This window comes from Carettochelys insculpta, chromosome 6, assembly GCF_033958435.1.
Source record: "Carettochelys insculpta isolate YL-2023 chromosome 6, ASM3395843v1, whole genome shotgun sequence".
Classification (NCBI taxonomy): Eukaryota; Metazoa; Chordata; order Testudines; family Carettochelyidae; genus Carettochelys; species Carettochelys insculpta.
In genome coordinates, this window is record NC_134142.1 from 100,673,240 (window position 1) to 100,697,803 (window position 24,564).

General features: G+C 44.9%; 1 long non-coding RNA gene across 1 annotated transcript in view; it reads right to left on the reverse strand.

Annotated features, from left to right (window-relative positions):
- Positions 1 to 24,564, reverse strand: part of LOC142014106 (uncharacterized) — a 52,902-nt gene that overhangs the window by 23,708 nt on the left and 4,630 nt on the right. Inside the window, exon 2 of the long non-coding RNA XR_012645866.1 lies at positions 13,035 to 13,137. This is a non-coding gene — a long non-coding RNA (uncharacterized LOC142014106). The remainder of the gene's footprint in view (positions 1 to 13,034; positions 13,138 to 24,564) is intronic.

Consider the following 24,564-nt stretch of genomic DNA (forward strand, 5'->3'; position numbering starts at 1 on the left):
GAAAGGTGTGGCAAGCAAGAATATGGGAATACTAGAGGTTTCTGAGCAGGAGAGACAGAAGGAGAGGGAGTTTTTAAAAACTATATAAACACACTACCAGTTGTGGTTGGATGTATTTCTAGAAATCATCACATGTGGGGCTGGCAACACTATGACATTTATGCAAAAATCCTAAAGTCTCCACCATGTCAAAACTGCCCTAGAATATAACAACTGGGTGTTTCATCTGAGTGGGGACTGCAGCATTTGGGACTGGTTCTTTCTTACACAAAATTCAGAAGCAGCAGAGTTAAGCCCTCCTTCTCCCCTTTTCCCAAGCATGTTTAATGTAGTGGGATTTTGCAATACATCACACAGTGCATGTTCAGTGTCATTTTAGCCATCTTCTAGAGCACCCATTGCTCCCCAAGAATGGTGAAGTCCATTACGTCTTCCTCCTAACTGACCGTGGTCAGACCTCTGAGCCAGCCCATGGACGCATTGCCGACTTCAGCCATTAAATCTTTGAACTTTACATCATACTTTATGCATGTTGCCTCCATCTAGTGGTCAGGTACATAAATGAAAACAAATGGGTCTTACAATTTATATTATGTTTAAAGCAATCAAAAAGAAGCAGCAAAAACTTAATAGAGGAAAGGACAGGGTCCAATTAAAGGAAGGGATACAGCTAAGAAGTAGGGTTAAATGGAAAAGACATGGAAATCCTAGGGAACAGATCTGAGTTAACCTCGCAGTAATCATCAAGTACTTTCTCCCTTCCCTCACACTACTCTGAGACCTTTATTCGAATTGTTTTTGAAGCACAGTCAGAATGCAACACACAAACTAGGCCAAAAGGGCGGGTGCCACCTCCAAGTCTGCCAGACAATCTTAGCCAGTTTGTATATACACCCTGACCCTTTACGGGAGTTCTTGAGTAGTAATTGAAGCTTGCAGCTAATATTTAAATAACTGACAAGCGTGCTGAGTCCCCCTTTGAGCCTGAAGCCAAGTCCTCCTGCCATGTCCCCACAGCTGACCCTGATTGCTGGTAGACTTAGTCAAGATCAGGCCTCCATTATGCTAAGCAGGCCCTTTATAAACCACTGGTTTCCAACCTTTTCAGTAACACCACATACTTCTATGAGGCGGACAATTCCACAGCACATCCACATTTTTCAGATAAATCAATTGCTCATAAAAGTCACATTTACTAACATTTTCTAAGGTTACAGTCTTACTAGGGAGGTTTGCAACATGGTAGTGCATACAACAGGCTAAATAAGGAACAAATCCACCATACAATACACCCTCTTAGATAGTGAGCACAGACACATTTTCAAACTCTGCTCAATGCCACACTGGAGATGTTGAGTAAATGAGTAACCACTGACAGCAGGCTCCCCGCCCCATAAGCCCATTGGAGCCAAGACAGCAATTGAGGCAGTCTGCACATGTATCCTCATTTAAATTGCGTCCCTGCTCCAAGATGCTCCCACAATCCCTCCCCCTTGTCACAGCAGGGAGTAGGGATGGGCTTCCCACCGGCTCATTCAGGCAGGGAAGCAGCATTTCAGCTGCCACCTGGTTCAAATGGGAACCTGAGGGATCAGCATTTCCCTTCACCGTGGCTCTGCAAAGAGACATCATGGTGGGGAAACTGATGAATCGTGTGCCAGCTGGGACTCAGGCAGCCTTGCTGCTTGAGCCCCAGCTTGTGCAGGGTTGTCAGTTTTCCTCCTCCACACCACCCACCCCCACACGGTGGCTCTGCAAAGAGCCACAGTGAGGGAAAATTGGTGACATTTTGCAGCATACTTGGACAGTTCTCATGGTACGCTAGTGTGCCATGGCAGACTGGTTGAAAAGCACTGATATAAACACACAGTAAGAGAGAGTCTCTGCCCCCGACCCCAAAGAAGTTACAATATTGTGCACAGAATAATGATAATTCTGTTATGCTATTAGACCTAAAAATGAGACCTTACACATTCATGTCATACGGGGTCTGTCATACATCAACTAAATGGGAACTGGTTTTTCTCCCTACCTAACTGGGCAGAATTCAGATTGCTGATCCATGGATGAAAGACTCTATTAACTCTTTAGCAATGCCCAAAGATAGCCAGTCCCCCAGAAATGCTAATATGAAACCTAACACAATGCGGCTTGCTTTCTGAAAAGAGATGTTGATTACATTCTGTTTTATCTTTGGGGAACCAGGCACTTCCACTCTGAGCACAAGCAAAAATTCCCCTAGGTTATTCTCAGACTTACTCTCTGCAAAAAAATGCCACACCCACCTCTTAAAGGGACAGCTCCAGGAAACCATAATAGAAATGCTAAAAATGCAAAAGTAAAACAAATAGAAATATGGATTCTAAAATTACTTTTAAATACAATGCTTTGCAATGCAAACTCCTTCCATAATTCCTTACAATAACTTAGATATATAGTATCAAAACAAAAAAAGCTCTAAAGTAGCACATTCACTGCTTTTTTGTTTTGATAGTATATAGACTAGCACAGCTTTCTCTGTTACTATTAGATATATAGATGAAGGCTTTTTTCACCCCCAAATGAATCATAATCAGGGTTGAAACTATAGCCCTCAGGTCCACAACACTCCTGCATTTAGGAATAACAGAGTAGGGAAGCAAGTTTTCATACTGTATGCACGGTGACAAATCATATGTTTCCCAGTAGATTATACAAGTATTTATGAGACAACAGTCAGTGAAACTGTTGGGTATCATCACTCAGTAAACCAAGCTGGGACTAGAGCTCCTACCCTGGTAGCTCAGCACATAGTCTAACTGCATAGTCAAACGCTGGAGAGTCTCTCTCTCTCTCTCTCTCTCTCTCTCTCTCTCTGCTTCCCCACAGATATATGACACCCGCAGCTCTTTTCACTCTTTACACACTGCAAGCTATAGGAGTTTGTACATTTTTAATAGGAATACCATCAAATGTACTTTTTCTTCAGCCCTGAAAACTCTTACCATACTCTATGTTTTCACAAAAAATGGCTACAGTCAGTGCTTTTTTGTGCTGGTACAGAGTACTGACACCCCAACAGCCCTGGCCACAAGTTTGGTTGAGGGATGGGGTGGGGAGCCAGCTGAGTACCAGCTCCTTCACTTTGGTTTCCAATAATACAGCATTTCCCAAACTGTGTTCCATGGAACACTAGTACTCTACGGCTACATCTACACGTGACGCCAACATCGAAATAGCTTATTTCGATGTAGCAACATCGAAATAGGCTATTTCGATGAGTAACGTCTACACGTCCTCCAGGGCTGGCAACGTCGATGTTAAACTTGGACGTTGCACGGCACCACATCGAAATAGGCGCTGCGAGGGAACGTCTACACACCAAAGTAGCACACATCAAAATAAGGGTGCCAGGCACAGCTGCAGACAGGGTCACAGGGCAGACTCAACAGCAAGCTGCTCCCTTAAAGGGCCCCTCCCAGACACAGTTGCACTAAACAACACAAGATACACAGAGCCTACAACTGGTTGCAGACCCTGTGCCTGCAGCATGGATCCCCAGCTGCCGCAGCAGCAGCCAGAAGCCCTGGGCTAAGGGCTGCTGCCCACGGTGACCATAGAGCCCTGCAGGGGCTGGAGAGAGAGCATCTCTCAACCCCTCAGCTGATGGCCGCCATGGCGGACCCCGCTATTTCGAAGTTGCGGGACGCGCAACGACTACACGGTCCCTACTTTGACATTGAACGTTGAAGTAGGGCACTATTCCTATCCCCTCATGGAGTTAGCGACTTCGACGTCTCGCCACCTAATGTCGAAGTTAACTTCGAAATAGCGCCCGGCGCGTGTAGCCGTGACGGGCGCTATTTCGAAGTTAGTGCCGCTACTTCGAAGTAGCGTGCACGTGTAGACACGGCTTACATGGTATAAGTAGGTGTTCTGTAGAAAAAAAAATTGATGCTAGAGATATTTTTCCTTTTAAAATATTAATTATGAAATTATGTGCATATCAAAAATATCAAGGTATTTGAGTAGTACTTAGATTGTACATATATTAAGTTTTATAACATTCATAATACTATAGTTGTTACGTGACTTGTGCCAAAGCAATCAGAGTTGTTTTGGATTGTTTCAGCCCAAGCCATATTCAGAGAAATCATGTGATGCTTCACCTGATACAAGGAGCCAACCTTCCAGCATCATTCCTAATATTAAGTGGATTTATGATCAAAAGATGCAAAAACCCTCTTCCCATTAAAGAAACTGTCAAATGTTACTTATTTTTACTTTCCAGTAGTTTTCTGTAAAAATAACAAATTCATAAAAAATTTAATCATATTTTTCCATATCTATTTTGTTTGCATAAAAATATTTTTAAGTTTTAAGAAAGGACAGTCCTTTCTTAACCAATATTGCCCTTTCTATTTTTGTAGAAAAGATGGACACTAACCATCCTTCTTTGGGTTGTTATATTTATGTTTTGTTTTGGGTTTGTACTTAATTTTTAATTTTTACACTTAATTATAGGGTTGCTAACAATCCTCCTATCAGAAGGATATTAGTTGTTCATTCAGATGATTTTCTCTTGTTATATTTTGTTCTTTGTAAAGTACAAAACATCTAAAAAACTAACTCTTTTAAATCAACTTTTAAGCATTACGTGCAGCAAGTTTTTGGTATGAAAAACCTCCTCCCCACCCCACCCACCCCAATCAGCATGTATGTGTTCCATCAATCTATTCCAAGACCAAAAGTGTTCCATGTTCAAATTAACTTAATTTTTACAGAAGAAACTACTCTAACTACCATGTGATATTATACAATCACATTACTGGCAACAAACACTCAAAAACTCTTGAGTGGGACTCCAAAACATCATCAGACTGACTAAAATGCAACTACAGGTTTTTAAATATTAGATATTTTAAGGTCTTTTGTATTGACTGTCAAGTTTCTTGGCCTTAAGAATACACTTCAAGTCATTCTGTCAAGCTTTTCTCTATAATCATGAAGGCTTCAAGCTTCTTTTAGAAATGGAAGCTAAACACGTGTTCACATGGCACCAGGAGCTGGATCTTTAAGAAAAACACCATGTCATGCAAGAAAACTGTGAGAGGTGGCAACATCAGCTTGCAAATGGGGGTAGGTCATCTGGACCACTGGGTCAGATTCTACATGGTAATTACACTTATCCAAAGTGAGTGCATTCCTTTTAAAAAGCTCCATGAGGTACAAGACAGTGGAGAAGTAGGCCAGATAGGAAGAATTTGGTTTCTCTTTCCAAACATAAAAGAAGCCATACTAGATGTAACCCAATGGTTCTTCCCAATGACAGACATAATTTATATTATAGTCCGCCTCCTCCCTTTATAACACACTGTCTTTGTATGTAACCATGCTCATGTTGCCCTCTTGTGGCTGATCTGCCAAAAGGATATACGGTATGCCACCAGTTTAAGGAAGTCTCTTTCAGTTCAATTGATTAAATACTGTATACTTGGTAAAAAGGATTAGAGTTCTGGTTTTGAAACTGCTGATGTATGTGGGGTTTCTCTACTAAGTTTATCTCTTGTCTGAAGAACATGGAGAGGACAGCTCCTATAAACATCATTATACACCTAAACCTTAAAGGCAAAGGACCATTACTGATCAAGAAACCTACATTGTACCTATTTACCCCTTAAACTCTAATCTTGGGAATTTACATGTTTTAAACACCTCTGGTAGGGTAACATTTATTGTTGTTACAGTAGCTCCTAGAAGCCCCTACTGGGATTGAAGTTCTACTGCGCTATCCATGATACGGTCGTATATATACAAACCGAGCCAAAAGATGTCAGGGCCCCACGAAGCTTATGCTGTAAATAGACAAGGCAAAGGGTGGCAGAGAGGAAAAAGCAATGGGCAGGGAAAAGTATTTTTCAATTTTCATCACAATTACAGAAAGAATATTATATGAAATATTATACATATTTATCAACAACAATGAATAAAAATATGTAATTCCTTCAAAATATGTTAAGACACAGAGGATTTGAATAGAAACAACATTTAAGAGGTGGTCAAGAGGCGCATTTGTGAAGTTATGCATAGATCTGATGCAACCATCCTTCACTGCAAAGTGCTTTCAGTGATATCGGACCCTAATTACCAAAATTCTATACAATTTTCCATCAATGTATACTCTCAGGTATATTGATGTAAGTTCATTGGATCACGTTTTTCTTTTATGAACCAATGTATATACACTGAGGTCAAAGGAATTACCCTGGTGTAGACAACTGAGAGGGTGAGAAGAAGCGTGGCCTTTGGTTAGGCACTGATCTAAGACAGAAGAGAGCCGGGTTCCATTCCTGATTTTAACTGCATGGCCTGGGACAATTCTCCCTACGTTTCAAACTTCCAGCAGTTAAAAGAGGATTGTTCTGTGCATTACACGGATGCTGTGAAGGTGTGTATATATATTTCACAATAAGTGAAATATTCAGATAAGGCTTGCAGAGTTTGTCCATCAAAAATTTAATGTATTTTTATAGCATTACTAATACAGTGGATCATCCAAAAACTCCGTAAGAGACTGTCAATCAGTGGTTAGTGAGAAATTAAAGATAGGTTTAAAGAGAAATAACCCTGAGATTCCAGCTACAGAAGAAAATAACTCTCAAGTGAGGCAATATTGCTGGTCCAATCTACAAACAGGTATATAGGCAAAGCAAGAGGAGCATGCTTTCCACTTTTCTTCACTATGGGAAGAAAATGTTTCATTGGGAGTGAGAATGCATAGATCTTTAATATCGTATATCATCATCATTCCAGAATTGTTTTCTTCATTAGAGTTAAAACATATTAAATTCTACATCACAAAATGAAAGAGTCATTATAGAACTGTTACAGTAGTCAATGATATGTGTAGCATACCTCCTAAACAACAGATTAGACTGAGTGAAACAAAATCTGTGTTTAAGAATAACCTTGTGAGGAGGGAATGAGGGCTGATGGGAGCATACACTGACCAAAGTCTCCCACAACTGCAATGTTCTTTGAGCAGCTTACTTGGATTATGAACAAAAGCTGTCCACAGAAACTTGCTTAAAATATGGTACAAACAACCTGCAAAATAAAATAGTTTTTCTAAAGCTATGTTTACACTATGCAGCTTTTAGCCACAAGGCTGTATCAATATAGCGCTATTGCTAAAGGTCAGCGTGTTAGAATGCTGCTTATTGGCACTTTTGCCAACAAAACACTTCCACCTCCTACAAGAGGCTTTTGAGTTGTCAGCAGGAGCAACGTTCGCATTTGTACTTGCTGTGGCAAAGCTGTTCAGGGTAGGAAGGGGAGCTAAGCACCTATGAACAACAAAAGTTTTGTCCATCAAGTGCAAGTGTAGACATAGCCTAAGTCATTCTACAAACTTTTAGCTGAACTTTGGAAAAGAAAATTTGTCACAACAGCTAATTCAAGTGGAGTCAGTAAGATTAATATGACTTGTCTGTACCACTGCAACCCTAATCGGAGTCAGTCTTTAACTAAACATTTTCTGCCAGTCTTGACAATGCTATGGCAATATTTATAAAAGGTAAATGGGAAGACCCAGGTAATTATAATCTTGCCTGTCTGACATTGATTCTGGGCAAGATAATGAAGCACTGGATACAAAACTGATACAAAATTAAATGGGCACCCATTAAATGAATTAAAAACTGGAAAACTGATAAATCTCAAAATGCAATTATAACTGGGGAATCATCACTGAGCAGGTACGTTACTAGGATCCCACAAGGGCTGGTTAAAATTTTTATCAGTGATCTGGAAGAAAACATAAAATCACCATTGACAGAAGTTTGGAAATGACACAAAAATTCAGGGAATCAAAAATAATGAAAACGAAAAGTCACTGTTAATGCATGACTTGGCTTACTTGGTAAGGTTGGAGCAAGCAAACAATATGGGAGTGGGGTGGGGGTGAACAATCATCTGAACATGAACTTGTAGAGTGACACTGCAACTTAACCTGATACTTTGATCCTTGGAGTTATTGCAATGCATTCTTCATCAGTGGCAGTTTTTAAATCAAGATTGGAATCATTTTGGGGAAGTTCTATGGCTGTGCTATCCAGGAGGCAAGACTAGATGATTACAGATGTGCCCTCTGAGCATGGACTTTGTGAATCTATGACCTTACCCATTTCAAGCATGTTCATTCAGCTCATCAGTAAATAATATTTCAAGGAGCACTACAAAATATCACAAAATCATTACCATTCATGAATCTGCATTTGGAATTTTCCTACATGCCATGTAATTAGAGAAACTTTAGTCTGAAAGACAGCTCTGCAAAAATGGTATTCTTTGATTCAGTGTTAATCACTTCAGTGATTTCATATCTAAGGTGCCTTTTTTCCTCTCGCCCTAGACAGCCAGAATAATTGAAGTTGGTCCTTGAGAGCCAACTGGGTCCTTTTTGTCTAATGTATTGACATAAGTGGTTTTGCAGGTCAAATATTGCCCTCACTGATACTGGTGAAGTCTCACTGGCTTCAGATTATACCATCAGTTTGCTTCAGTGGGTTTCCACAGATCTAAATGAATGGAAAATAGAGAACACTTCTGTTGGTGTACAAAACAGTAGAACAAGAATCATCAGCTCATTCTATCTTAGATATCTTGCCTCTGAAGTCCTAACAAGAGTAAGAAACAATAACACTTTATTTTTGTTGCTAGAGCAGATAAAAGCAAAAAAAAAATCCAACATACTTTCAGGAAGCAGAGGTATTAAATAAAAAGCTGTTACTGCAATTTGGGCGCTATCCAGTGAGGAGTTAATCATGCTCATATCTCATTGATTTTAATGGCAGCTGTGACTTCGCAGCACCACTGAAAATCAAATGCTAAATCCCACTGGTTTTTAAGTTTCTAATTCAATTGAGGTGCACATACCATAGAAAAAAAATCAGTCTGCACAGGTCATAAGGCCCAGATCCCCAAGGCTGTTTAAGCCCTGGAAATTAGATGCCTAAATACTTTGAGAATCTGGACTTTCGGTCAACATTTTCAGATGTGTTCTATTAACTGTTTGTAGTTTGTGTGCCCCAACCCTGTTAGGGACCTAAAAAATACTGGGCTTGAAAGGCCTAATTTTCTTTGAGGGATCTGGACCTACAGGACTATATCAGCTTCACAGTAGAAGCCTGTGGAAGAGCTGAGGTGGAATTAAATTCAGATCTCCTGAGCTTTAACCACAAGACCATTCTCCCTCTTTTAATCACCTCTATAATTCTAATGACCCACTAGAGCTGTATGAAATTGGATAGTTTTAATTTGTAATGGAGGAATTTTTGTTCTTGTTGGGAGGAAATGAACATGCGAGCACACACTCACTTTTCTACGGACTGTTGAGTAAAACACCGTTGAATCCATTTATGTTTGCATGGTTGTGGCCATGTTCACACAAAACTCAACCGAAACTCACTGTATTTTTTTTATCTGGGCCAAGATATTGTAGCCTAATGTTAAGTGTAAGCAAGTTTTACTGTTTTAAGATTCTGCTATGAAAACTCTTTAGCACACATTTGGTCTAGGCCTTTATTTAGCTGATTTGCTTTACAGATTTCTATTTCTACTAGTACTCCACCCTTTCCCCCTGACTTACAGACTGAATATCAAATGAATTATCAATATATTAACATTTCACACTGCAACTGTGGCTACTGGTTTACTCTTGTTCCTTTGCCCTTTACCATACTTAGTCTATAGACTTACTCAGCACAAATGTTGGATCAGCAAGTTGCAACTTCCAGATCCACATTTTGAAGCTTACAAAATTCAAGGTTGTCCAAGCTGGAGATTTGGTTGAGGCTTATCTTTAGTTAGCAGTAGCAATAGACAAAATAGACAGCTGTCCAAAGTGACCTTAACTATGACTATGACTGGATGTACTGGCAAAACTAGTACCATTTTCCTTGTGTAGGAGCAATGGAAGGAATGGGTGTATCAGCATAGTTACATCAGTCACGGGTATAGAAAAATATGCCCCAAGTGCCATAGATATGCTGACCAAGGCCCCTGTGTAGATGTAGTCAATTGAAGAATGCTTCTGTTGACATTACTACTGGAAAGGTGGTATTCCTCCATCAATGAAAAAACCCTTTGTGTTGGTGTAGGCTGCTTCCGCATGACAGCAATTACAGTAACTTAGCTATGCCATAGCATAGACATACTCTGAGTCTGTGTTAAGGTTCCTTTTTTGAAAAAAAAACCTCTTATTTTAACTGGTTCACCATGATTCTTATCTCCCTCTTTTCCTTGCATCCTTCCTCCATGTCTTCACAGACCTTCTTGTGCCTTTCTAATGTGCCAAATAGTGACGATATGGGTTTCATGCAGATGAACACAACATGATACAGGTAACTTTATTTACTTATGTTTATATATCCCAAAATTTAAACTTACCCCACAAAATAAACAGGCAAATGATATGCTTATGCATCATATTGTCAAACCCCACTTTTTGTCAGTTTTAGAAACCGACAAATTTTTTTTGTATTTGTGTGAAACTGACAAAGAGGTGAATGTTGCCACTATCATGCAATATACCAATCTTTCGACACAATTATAGCAGTTTTGAGGCTTTTGCAATACTACATTTTGCATTAAAAATCAAAGTCCCATCTGCTCTTTGTGCAATAAAGATCACAGAGGACTTTTGGTTAGAGTAGCAGTTTTTCCGAGTATTCTTGGTTATAAATTCCCCATGGTTGTGGAGCATAATGTGAGCATGCTCCATCCTAGAATCAGCTGCATTTCAGTGGTATTCGATGGATATATTTGAGGAAAGTGCTTTGGGATCAAAGCTGCTATGCAAATCTTTAACTACATAGGCATTATTTTTACATAAATGCTAAGAACTTTTCCAAACTATGGAAATCATTTCCTTGAAATCTCACACTTATATGAGTTCTGTCAATGCTAAACTTCGCAGACTTCCAAACTTTTTCAGAGACAAAATTGGTGTTATTACATAAGTGATGTACAATATCTTTCCTGGTGCATTTGATTGAAATGGCATAGACAAATTCAGCTTTTTGCCCTCTCTGACAGAAATCATTTCATTTTCACCACCTGATGGGTCCTTGGGGTTAATTAGAAAATCCCCATCAAGAGCTCAGAGGCCAATATCAGCTGTCAAAATCCCACATTCCCCCTCATTCACCTCTTTCAAGTGCAAAACAACCTGTGTCTGAAGATGGGCCAGAGAATAAAAGGGCACACCACCACCACTGTGGGCTCTGACTTAGACCTATTCATTGCCTCGCTACTATGAATACAGGAAAATCTCAAATGAAAGTTTTAATCTCCCCACTGCATTCAGCCCAAAGAGAAAAGGGCTTCCCTTTTAACAATTTTCCCCTTAAATCTTTTGTGTTCCTATGCTCCCGAAAAAGCAGAGATTTTGCTCTGGCCCAGCAAGAGCTTTTTTTGCCACAGAAAGCACACCATCTAAACTCTTTGTGCTGAAATAAGAGTAAAGGTCTGCTCAGACCAAAAGTAACTAATGTGAAAGGGCTTTAGAGGGTCTAAATACAAATTGAACAAGATCAGAGTTAAAAACGCAGGCATCTGAACTCTGCCAATTTTCTGTTTTTTGCTCTTTGCTTCTGCCAACTGTCATTGGAGGTGCCCAATAAATACTAAAATTGTGAGTGCATTAGAAATGCTTAGAGTAATGTGAAATGTTACACACAGAAAGCATTCATTGGGTCAATTCCATATCCCGAACCAATTCTGTACACAGATTAAACAATGGCCACTTATCAGAAATATATATGGAGATGGGTGCTATTAAAATTGCAGCAGTGTTGCCTAGTAAGTATCTTTACCCTGATGTTTCCCGTACTTAGCAAAGAAAATTACTTGAATTTAGCATAGGAAATTCTGTACAGTATAGAGAAATGGTATATCCTGTGATCTCACTAGTTAGGTGCACAGGCATCTGTGAAGATGCTAATGAAGTAAGTGGTGGCAGGCAGTTAGAGAGCAGAATTTGGTATGAAAACATATCCAATCACTACATGAATCATTAGAAGTGCAGCTCAGTCTTTTTGATCACTATTTCACTGCAAAATGCAGCTTCTTTTACAATGCCATTTGGAACAGCATGTCACTTTCCAAGTGCTCCCAATCCTCTGAAAGTACCATTCCAAGTCACCTTTTGTGCCCATCCCTCTTACTGATATGAAGGAGGCATGATTTTATGACTGAGAATGCTTCTTTCCTCCTTGCCAGGATAGTACTCTTCCCCCGCCCCCCCCACCCCCCACCCCCCCTTCAAGTGATTATTGTTTTGTTTTTTTCCCCCTCAGAGCAGTAACACCTACATTGTATGCAGAGAGACAGAAAGCATTCATACCCTTCAGAAAGCCATTCACTTAAAGGCAGCTGGAGAAGCTAAGTGTTCAGCTTGCCCTCTTCACTCTTGGATGAGTTTTGTGCAAAGCCAGGGCTTGGAAGCCTTTCCTTCACAGAGCCAAGCAATTAATGAGAGAATGATGGAAAAAGGAAAGAAAAATGTTTCAGTGTTTTGTCTGGCTTCACAATGTGGCCATTTTTGTTTGTAATTAAATTATACCACTAAGGTCCCCCACAAGAACAGGAAAACACCTATTTGAAGATGTAAAAAAGGCACAGTGTTTATTTAAATTTAACATGATATATATATATATATATTGTGTGTGTGTGTGTGTGTTAGTAAATGTTTGGAAATAGCATCTACCAATAATCCAAAAGCAACTGGAATTCATAGTGCTGGCAAGATACTTAGTCAAACAAGACTTTAGAGTTTTAATTTAGTATTGCCCTAATTCTGACAGGCCAGTCAATTGGTTCTTTTCAAAGGACGTTTTTGTAGAGTGGACACAGTTCAAAAGGGCCTAACGGAATGTTAACGACCTTTGTGCCCTAAGATTTGTGTGATACTAACCAGGATCAAATTCCAAGAACCAATGTGGCTGTTCTTGTCTTAAAGTCTATGAAAGGAGAGAGAGATGAACTAAACCCACCTCACAGCTTCACTTCTCTTTCTGTTTCCTCTTCATTTTACTAGTCCTTGTGATACCATTAGAACATTCTGGCTTGCCAAAATTATTGATTTCCAAACGTTAGCTTTAAAAAACAAACAAGCATTAATATTAATTTACCAAATATTGTCACCAGCATTAAGACAACATTGCATAACTGTTTCAGTGCTTTGGTTTTGCACAAGCTGATTATGTTAGATAAACAGACAGCTCAGTGATAAACATGGTATAAATAGTCTAAGTAAATAAAATATAGGTTTGCACTAAATTATGGTCATGCTCTAGACATCTTCAGCAGGGAAGCAAAGGCATTTGCCTTTTGCTGCTATAAATAATCACTCCAAATTCATTTCTCGTGTTTTACAAAACTACAACACAATGTTAGCTAACAACAAAAGTTCCAAGTTCTACAGTATATTAATTAATGCCAAGGATCTGTATTTTTCCTTTTCAGAACGTAAATGTTTATAGAAAAGCTGTATCAGTGTTAAGCTCTAGTATTTTATTGATGTTGCACTGCTTTATTGAAGACCATGTTTTATCACAAGATTTTTGTGCAAATTATAGCAAAGCAATGTTTTACTAATTAACCTTTAAATTGCAGTAGAGCCTAGAGTCCTCATCTTGGTCCTGATGCTGAACTAGGTGCTGTACAGAGAAAATGGCAGTTCCTGCCTCAAAGGTCTTAGAGTTTTAAAAACTGTGTTACTTAATTGCCAGTTAACTTGAGTAAGGTAACATAAGAATGTAAGAATGGTCATAAAGGTTCAGACCAAAAGTCCATCTAGCCTGTTATCTTATCTTCTGATAGAAGATGCCAGTGGTCCCAGAAGGAACGAATAGAACAGGTAATACAAGTTATCCATCCTGTCACCCATTCCCAGTCCTGATAAACAGAGTAGTAACACCATCCCTACAGCCTTAAAATCTGCAGATATCCATTTTATATCCAGGTGCATATTCATCCATGGACTTACAAGCAGGTATCCCTGGCTCATTTTTGTGGCTATGGATACAGATGCACATGCAATTTTTTTTATCTAGAAACCTGCAAATTTGCAGATAACTGCTTTATACCAGCTGATGTTGATATAGGTATCTGCATCTGATTTTTGGGAATACAGATACAAATTTTTTATCTGTGCAGGCCTCTAAACATCCCAGCCCATTCTGGAAAATAGCCATGGATACATACACATATCTTCTGTGAATTTATCTGGCTTTTTTTTTTTTGGAGCCCTATTAAAGTCTTGGTCTTTACAACACATTCTGGCAGGGAGGATATGTTCCCGATATACTGGATATTCCACCAAACTCAGACTACTGGTATAAAAAAGATTGCTAACTCAGGTTAACTAGCAACAAATTAACCTGAGTTTAGAAAAAAAAAGAAACCTCTAATGTATAGACAAATCCTTCAACCCAAAGACCTTTAATGGATAGGGCAACTGAATTTTGAGCTGCTTTTCCATGTAAAATGAGAAGGCCCAGTCCTGCAAGCTCTAGTTTCAGCACAAGCGCCCATAGCCTCAAAGGTGTTTAAGCGTCTATTCCCACCGAATTCACTGGAGGTTAAAAGCTCAAATAACTTTGAAGATCTGGGCCAGTTGCCTACTCCTACACTTCCTCATGTAGGGCTACATCTACACGTGAAGCCTACATCAAAATAGCTTATTTCGATGAATAACGTCGACACGTCCTCCAGGGCTGGCAACGTCGATGTTCAACTTCGACGTTGCGCAGCACCACATCGAAATAGGCGCTGCGAGGGAACGTCTACACGCCAAAGTAGCACACATCGAAATAGGGATGCCAGGCACAGCTGCAGACAGGGTAACAGGGCAGACTAGCGCTTCCGGGGCAACAGCTAGCGGCTCCCTTAAAGGGCCCCCTCCCAGACACACTCAGCCTGCACAGCACGCGGTCTGAGGAGCCATAGGCACACAGACCCCGGGCGACGCAGGCATGGACCCCCAGCAGCAGCAGCAGCAGCAGCAGCCAGAGGTCCACCCAGCCCTCCCAGCAGGAGCAGGGCTCGCCCTGATCCATGCCATGCAGGAGGCAGCTGAGCACCTCCTTGCTACACCGGAGGAGGAGCTGCCCCCAGGGCAGCAGGGCTCAACCCCCAACCCTGCAGCACCCCGCCCCGCCCCCGCCCCCGCCTCACACGCCGGCGGCTGTGGAGCTACCCCACCAGCACCGACTGGTGGGAGCGGCTGGTGCTTGAGGAGTGGGACGACGACTGCTGGCTCAGGAACTTCAGGATGAGCCGGCAGACATTTATGGAGCTGTGCCAGTGGCTCACCCCCGCACTCAGGCACCAGGACACTGCCATGCGGCGTGCCCTCCCTGTGGAGAAACGGGTCGGCATCGCTGTCTGGAAGCTGGCCACTCCCGACAGCTACCGATCCGTGGGACAGCAGTTTGGTGTCGGCAAGGCCACCGTCGGGGCTGTCCTCATGGAGGTAAGAGAACACATGGGGGGAGGGCAGGGCAGGGGAGGGGGGCCCGGGCAGAGGAGGGGAGGGCAGGGCAGGGCAGGGCAGGGCAGGGCCACGCACACCCTGCTCACCCCTCATTGGTGCTCTCCCATGTGCTTTCCCTGCAGGTTGTGCGTGCCATCAATGCCATGTTCCTGCACAGGCTCGTGAGGCTGGGGGACCCAGATGCCACCATCGCGGGCTTTGCCACCCTGGGCTTCCCCAATTGCTTCGGGGCTCTGGATGGGACTCACATCCCCATCCGTGCCCCGCATCACAGTGGAGGACGCTACATCAATCGCAAGGGCTACCATTCTGTGGTCCTCCAGGCCTTGGTGGACAGCTGGGGCCGTTTCCAGGACATTTATGTGGGCTGGCCTGGCAGCACCCACGACGCCCGGGTTTTCCGGAACTCGGGCCTGTGCCGCTGGCTGGAGGCGGGGACCTACATCCCCCAGCGGGAGATCCCTCTGGGGGACACCACTATGCCCCTCTGCGTCATTGCAGATGCGGCATACCCCCTCCGGCCCTGGCTCATGCACCCGTACACGGGCCATCTCTCCGCTAGCCAGGAGCACTTCAACCAGTGCCTGAACCACACACGCCAGGTGGTGGAGTGCTCATTTGGCCGCCTGAAAGGACGCTGGAAATGTCTCCTGACTCACCTGGATGCGGGCCCCAACAACATCCCCCTGATTGTGGGTGCCTGCTGCGCCCTGCACAATTTGGTGGAGAGTAAGGGTGAGGCCTTTTTTCCAGGGCTGGGCTGTGGAGGCCGGCAGGGCCGACGTGCAACCACCCACTGCCCCCAGTCGGCAGGTGGACCCCGAAGGGACCCGGGTCCGGGAGGCCCTGCGGGCCCACTTCGATGATGAGGCCGCAGGGTGAACTCTGCCAGGCCCCCCACTGTCCACCCCCTCCTCCACAACACTCCCTGCCCCAACACCCACACCATGGAGCACCCAACCGCACCCCCCCACACACTTTTCCTGGACAAATGACAGCACGCACTTGTGGCTGAACTTAAACTGCTTTTTCTTTTAGAACTTTTTTTTTAACTATAAATAAAACAAGAACAAACTATATACAACATGTGTGTAACAAAAGTAATGTGTACAAATAAACCAATAGTAATAAAAAAGTTTGTTCACTAATAAAAAGAAAACCAGGGATGATAAAGGGGAGAACTATTTACATGGGGGGTACGGGGCAAACGGGGGGCACAAATTAATAAGTCACAACTATATACAAGGGGGGGGCCACGTCCCGGGCCCCTCGCCCCTAAAGTCCAGCACTGGGCGTGGGCGGCCAGGAGCCCCGCCGCGGCCCTGTCCAGGGCTGGCTGGGGGCGGGGCGGACCGGAAGATATGCCCGGCGAGTCTCAGCTGGCTCCAGGGGTCCCTCGGCGCTCCGGCCCTCGGTGGTGGGTGGCGGGGCGATGGCGGACGGGACGGTGACGTACGGAGCAGCTGGTGGTGCAGCGGGTGGAGCAGGCAAGGCGGGCGCTGCGGCGGCCGGTGCGGCATGGGGGGCCAGGTAGTCCACCAGGAGGTTGAAAGTGTCCATGTAGGCCCCCCATGCCTCTTGGCGCCAGGCCAGCGCCCGCTCCTGCAGTTCGAGGCAGCGTTGCTCCACCCGCAGGCTCTGCTCCGCCACCTCCAGCTGCCGACGGTGGATGGCCAGCAGCTGGGGGTCCGTCGCCGTCGGCTGGTGGTGGCACGGGGTCTGCCGTCTAGCCCGCCGTGGGGCCGGTCGGTCCTCGGCCGAGGGGCTTGCCTGGAGCGATGGCCCCGGAGGGGTCTCTGGGACCACTGATGCCTCGCTGGCGCTCTCTTCCGGCCCTTCCGATGGTGCAGCTGAGGGACACAGGAGAGGAGTGGGGGAAGAAGAATGGAGACAGGCATTAGTGTGGGCCCCGAGCCGTGGTCTTTGTCCCCCCAGCCCTGTGCTGCAGGTTCCACATCCCCGTCCCCGGGAGATGCTGCTGTGATGGATGGGGTTCAGGGGTCCCCCTGCACTGCACCCCGTCCCCTGGTGGGAGCGACTCTCACTTCACTCCGCAGGGTCTTACAGGAAAGGTTTCTTAGGCCACAGATGCCCAGTTTCTCCCAGGAGTGACAGCACCAGCTGTCAGAAGAGACAGTCCTTCCAACCTGTCCTGGGGAGAAGACCCCAAGGGGTGCCCCTCTGGGATGCAGCTTTCCCCCTCCTCAGGCTGGCTGCCTTCCAGCTCTCCCTTCCCCTAGCCTCTACCTGCGGCCCCCGCCCCCACCCCCAAGTTCAAAGCCAGCTCGGCTCCTCCCTCCTCTTTGTTCAGGGCAGAGGTGTCACCTGCCAGCTGTAGCCCCACGATCATCCTTTGCCCCGGGAGCTATTCGGCTCTTGTTGCTCATATCTAGCCTGAGTCTCCCTTTTGCACTCCCCCCACTCCATCACATGCTGCTGCTGCTGCTGCGGGGTGTCCCACCCCCTCCTCCCGGGGGCCCCTCGAGGTTCCGCTCCCCCCTGCCCCGGGGATGGGGCATGGCACTGTCGTGCGGGGTGGGGGGCGCGCAGGGGCTGATGCACTGCTGTGAGGGACATGGCCTTGCTGTCCTTGGGGCCATGGCCATGTGAGCATGTGGGGGGCCCTGGACACATATCTATTACCCTCGCCCCTCAAGCCCAGGGGTGTACACCAGAGGGGGGTACATACCTGTCGGTCCACTCCCACGGTCCGGAGATCCCCGGGGGGCGGAGGCCCGGCTGCTGCTCCGGGATGGCAGGAGGAGGATCTGCAACCCGGATTCTGCGGAGGAGGAGCCCCCCTCCTCCTCCTCCTCCTCCTCCTGCCGCGATGGCCCGGAGGGGGGGCTCCGGGGGGGGTCCCCGGGGTGCGGGGCTCACCTCCAGGGCGGACTCCGGCTGAAGGGCCTGCTGGGGTTCGTTGGCCAAAGTATCAAGGGTGGCCGGAGGGGAGGAGGTGTGCCGGGGGCCCAGGATGTCCCTGAGCTCCCTGTAAAAGGGGCAAGTGACGGGGGCGGCCCCAGATCGGCCGGCCGCATCCCGGGCCTGGGAGTAACCCTGCCGCAGCTCCTTCACCTTACTCCTGATGTGATCAGGAGTGCGGGCAGGGTGACCCCAGGCAGCCAGGCCGTCGGCCAGCTGAGCGAATGCATCCGCGTTCCGCCTCTTGCTCCCCATTACCTGGAGCACCTCCTCCTCGCTCCAGAGCCCCAGCAGGTCCCGCAGCTCGGCCTCCGTCCAGGAGGGGCCCCGCTGCCACTTGCCAGCCTGGCTGCCCACCTGGCTGGGCTGGCTGCCCTGGTTCCCCTTGGGGGGGGGTCCCCTGGGGGCACTGGGGGGGCTGCCAGGCGGCCATTGAGGGTCCTGTGGCTGCTGAGGGACGTGCAGGCTGGCCGCGTGTCTGAGCTGCTGCCTGCACGTTCCCTCAGCTTCCTGCACAGGAAGGGAGCGGGAGGGGACCTTTAAGGGGCCGCTCCACACGGCCACCATTGAGCTGAGGGGCTGGAGAGAGCGTCTCTCAACCCCTCAGCTGATGGCTGCCATGGAGGACCCCGCAATTTCGACATTGCGGGACGCGCAACGACTACACAGTCCCTACTTCGACGTTGAACGTCGAAGTAAGGCGCTATTCCTATCTCCTGATGAGGATAGTGGCTTCGACGTCTCGCCGCCTAACGTCGATGTTAACATCGAAATAGCGCCCAACAGGTGTAGCCGTGACGGGCGCTATTTCGAAGTTAGTGCTGCTACTTCGAAGTAGCGTGCACGTGTAGACACGGCTTAGAAGTATCAAATGAATTATCAATATATTAACATGAATAAGGGTTACTGGACTGAATTCTAACACAGTGGACCAACTGCTGTCCTGAAACATACCCTGAAAATACCAACTGTAGTCAATGGAGATTCACTAGGCATATGTCAATGCAGCATTTGGCCTTAAAATTTTAGTTATGTGAGTTACTTTCACTTGTGCAAGTAGTCCAACTGATTTATTGTGAGACTACACAAGTGAGTAAGGATTGTGACATGAGGAGGCTTTAATAGATTAGGATATTCAAGTGCTTTGCTACATGTGCTTTAAGTACTTGGCTGATTTAGGGCCTTAATTCATTTTTATACATGGCCATCATTTACACTACTTAAGTTCTATCCTGTTACCTACTCTTTCATAAAATCACCTTTCAGTGATGGATGAGTACATGTGATATTGTGATTTATTGTAGGCATTGGAATAGCAACTGAAGACTGCAAACAGGAACACTGCTGCCCTGTGCAGGTTTCTGTACAAGTGGGAAGACACCCTTCCTGGCCCAAATAAGATCCATAGTGAGCCAACTCATGCTCGTACAGCACAGTCTTGCGTTGGAGGCTTACACCACTGGAGGGCAAATGCATCCCTACGTTCACCTTGATGACCAGCCAAGTAGCCATAGGCAGAAGTGAACAGGATCAACTGCCAAATTCACCACTGTGGAGTGAGTTTGTATGCCAGATGGCAGTAAGCAGGTACCAAACCCTATGTTCAGGGCAGTGCAAGGAATGTAACAGTACTCCTTTGTCCCCTGTATCGAGAAGTGCAAGGAGGGCAGGCTCCGTTTGCTCACCCCCGACACTTTGTGCAACATTGCTAAGGTCACATACAATCTTATCATCATTTAATTCGGTAATTCAATTGGTAATACACTGTATTGGTATAATTTGGAAACACAATTGACAATACACCAGATTTCCTTCTTTTTCTAGAATATTCTGAGATTATCAGCCAGTTTGAAAAAGGGGAAAGATATTCATTGGAATAGCTTCAAATTACTATTCACTATATTATTTTAAATCGAGAAAAATCTTTTGACAGCTATGCAAGCATGTATTATGAATCCATTAGGTTCAGCCTCCTGTCCTAGATATACACATTTTACAGCCATAGGACTGGAAGGGACCTCAAGAGGTTGTCTCATCCCATCCTCTGCACTCATGACAGGAAAGAATATTATCTAGACCATTTCCGATAAGTGTTCGGCTGACCTGCTCTTAAAAATCTTCAATGATGCAGATTCCATAATTTCTCCAGGTAATTTATTCCAGTGCTTAACTATCCTGACAGTGAGGAAGTCCAACCTAAACCTTCTTTGCTGCAGTTGAAGTCCATTTATTTGAGTCCTATTTTCAGTGATTAAATAATAAAAAAACCCTCCCTCTTCCTTGCAGTAATCTTTTACATATTTGAAAGCTGTTATGTTCCCTCTCCGTATTCTGTTTTCCAGACTAAACAAACCTTATTCTTTCAATCTTCCATCATAGGTCATGTTTTTTAGACTTTTAATAATTTATTTTTCTCTTTTCTAGGCTTTCTCCAATTTGTCTGCATCTTTCCTGAAAGGTAGTACCCAGAACTGGACATAATATTCCAGCAGAGGCCCAATCAGCATGGAGTAGCATGGAAGAATTATTCTCATGCCTTTGTTAAAGCACTTTTTCTAATATATCCCGGCACAATGTTTGCTTTTTTTTTTTAATTGTGTTACACCATGGACTCATATCCAGTTTCCTAGTCAAACAAAGATAACTTGTCAACTTGAAAAACAAAGCTAAAACTGTAAAGTTTGTGCTCACCATTTGGTCTTGGCTAGAATGTCAATGGTCTAAAGTTGGACCATGATACCTAACATATTCTAAGTAAGGTTTGAAAAGTCTAGCATACCAAGGGCAGTTTCACATGTGCTAAAACAGTAAAGTTAAAGCCTAAGATTCAAGATTCTTCTACTTTCATAACACTGCTACCTCCATCAGCTCCATTTAAATCCCAACTACCATCTGGGAGGCAGGATTCCATGGGTCCCCTCCCCCACACAGATCCTTTTTCTTCCCTATATTATTTCATCTCTCATGTCTCTTTCTCACCTTTTACCTTGTGTCTAATAAGAGTCCATCTTAGCAAAATGTCTAGAATAGCACAAAAAGTGCAGGATTTTTTATTAAACACCATAGTTAACACGTTAATCCTGCTGCAGACAGGGCAGGTATAGTTTTAATAAAATAAACCCTCCAAACAGTCTAGGCTTTACCTCACAGGCTAAAATGACAAGCTGCCCTATCTAGGCTAGGATTTTAACACACTAGCTAACAGGTATTAAAATCCATCTTTCTTTTTGTTTGAGCACTGCCCTGCTAAACCCAGGGTTGTGAGTTCAATCCTTGTGGAGGCCATTTAGGGATCCGGGGCAAATAGATTAAAAAAAAAAAATCTCTCAGGGATGCTGATAGGTCCTGCTGTAAGTGTAGGGGACTGGACTTGATGACCTCTGAAGGTCTCTTTCAGTTCTATGTGATAGGTATAGCTCCATATTTTCAGTGAGGATCTGTGTACATGACTGCTTTTCACTCACGTTCATGGCATTTGATCTCTTGATTTAAAAGCACTAAAAATAGCCCATTATAATCTGCCAGCTAGTTTCCAAGTTCAGTGAATCTAAAGCAATTCTTCTGTGAGGACTGGAGGGTGCAAAAGAAGTGCACACCCTTCTGTGCTATTGTTAGCAATGGTGACCCTCAAATCTTACAATGCACCTAACAGCACGAAATAAAGTGTCAGCTGCATATGTAGGACTCACTCTTGAATCCATTGCACTAGCATCCACACCTTAGGAAGAAACACTACACCTAGACTGGAAAAGGCAGGACTAGGATGGCCTGGGGGTGGGTAAAGTACATCATTCCCCCCAGAAACATGTAAGGATTCCACAGGAACATTATTACACCTTGAGGTGCTATTAACTCCACTGCCAGGCTCCCTCTGCACTGGCAAAATCCTCTCTTTAAAATGGACTTTGGACATGGCCAAAGGCTCAGGAAACCTGGAAAGCTGAAAGGGCCCTGAAGCCAGTTCAGAGGGCATAGTTTCCAAGAAGATGGCTCCATAGATATTCCAGAATCCCAAGCAGATGTCAGGGGCTTGTGAGGCATATAAACACCCCTCCCATTTCTATGCAAGGATGGGACGCCATCTCCTCCATAGAGTGGATGAATGTGGATAAGGGGAACCTTGCAATTTGTGTCAAGTCCTGTTCTCCTCTTATTATAATTAGGCCTACACATTAACAATAAACATGAGCTCCACAGTGAAAAATTAGTGAACATCCATAAAATGTCACAATCACCTATCATAAAAAAATGTAGATGGGAAATGATACACAGGAGAAACAGGAACTGAATTAGTCAAACTAAAAAGGTCAACCTCTATAATTTAAGTATTGTGTAGAGAACATACTTGGTAAACAAGAACATTCAAAGACCACAAATAAATGAACCAAAATTAATGAGTCAAAAATTAAGCCTAATTCAAAATCATTCTCCATTTTGGGTCCTTAAAGAGAGAATTTGATGGGGAAAAGCTGACGACCACAATGCTGGCTGACTGAAACATGAGAGATGGCGCTAAAACAGTTTTTCAACTGGGGTGCTGAACAGTGTCTCCCCCACCCCATCACTGCCCAGTCCTCTCGTAACACTCTAGGGCTACGTCTACACGTGCACGCTACATCGAAATAGCTTATTTCGATGTAGCGACATCAAAATAGGCTATTTCGATGAAAAACGTCTACACGTCCTCCAGGGCTGGCAACGTCCACGTTCAACTTCAACATTGGGCAGCACCACATCGAAATAGGCGCTGCGAGTGAACGTCTACACACCAAAGTAGCACACATCGAAATAAGGGTGCCAGGAACAGCTGCAGACAGGATCACTGGGCGGACTCAACAGCAAGCCGCTCCCTTAAAGGGCCCTCCCAGACACAGTTGCACTAAACAACACAAGATCCACAGAGCCGACAACTGGTTGCAGACCCTGTGCATGCAGCATGGATCCCCAGCTGCCGCAGCAGCAGCCAGAAGCCCTGGGCTAAGGGCTGCTGCACAGGGTGACCATAGAGCCCCGCAGGGGCTGGAGAGAGAGCATCTCTCAACCCCTCAGCTGATGGCCGCCATGGCGGACCCAGCTATTTCGATGTTGCGGGACACGGATCGGCTACACGTGCCCTACTTCGACATTCAACTTCGAAGTAGGGCGCTATTCCCATCCCCTCATGGGGTTAGCGACTTCGACGTCTCACCACCTAACATTGATTTCAACTTCAAAATAGCGCCCAACACGTGCAGCCGTGACGGGCGCTATTTCGAAGTTGGCGCCGCTACTTCGAAGTAGCGTGCACGTGTAGACACGGCCTAGAGCTGGGACTGGGTGTGAGTTCATGGCTCTGGGAGGAGTGAACGCAGGACAGGGTATGGTGATCGAGTCTATGGCCACAAGTAAGGCCAACACTGGCAAAATGGCCCCAAGAGGCAGCAGAGCCTTCAGGGTGCAGGGCCCAGGGCTGGGGCCACTGTCCAGCTCCCCATGCAAAACCTCCAGCACCCCTAGTTCCCACACCTTTGGACCCCAGTTCTACATCTTCCTAATCCTAAGAGAGGTTCTGACTGAACCAGGCCAGAAGAGGAAACCAGATGACATTACTACCTCCACCAGCTCCAGCTAAATCCCAAACACCTCCTGGGAGCTGAAACTTCATGTAGTTTCCCCAGGTGACCCCTCCCCTGTCTTATTTCTTCAGTCCCTCATCCATGGCTTTTCTTTCCTTCTTTCTAACAAGAGCCAGACTTAGCCAGCCAACATGGTACTTTGTACAATGCTGCTTTAAGCCTACAACTAAAAAGAGGACAATAAAAACAATTCCCTAAACAGCCCAATGCTGATACAAGTTCACCAGGTTGCAGAGTGTGCTGTGGGTTTTTTTTGGTTTTTTTTTTGCAGCACTGAACCCACAAATGAGAGTCAACACCAAAGTCATCAGACTTGTATGGATTTGTGTCGACTGTCTTTTAGGAAATGGGATTGGACTTTAACAACAACAGTAATGAGAGCTCCCCCCCATTTCAACTAACTTCTCTTTTTCCCAAATAAGACAGTTATCACCATCTAAGGGAATATTAAACAAGGGGCTTTTTACTTCCAGAAACTCTCTCCAGCTA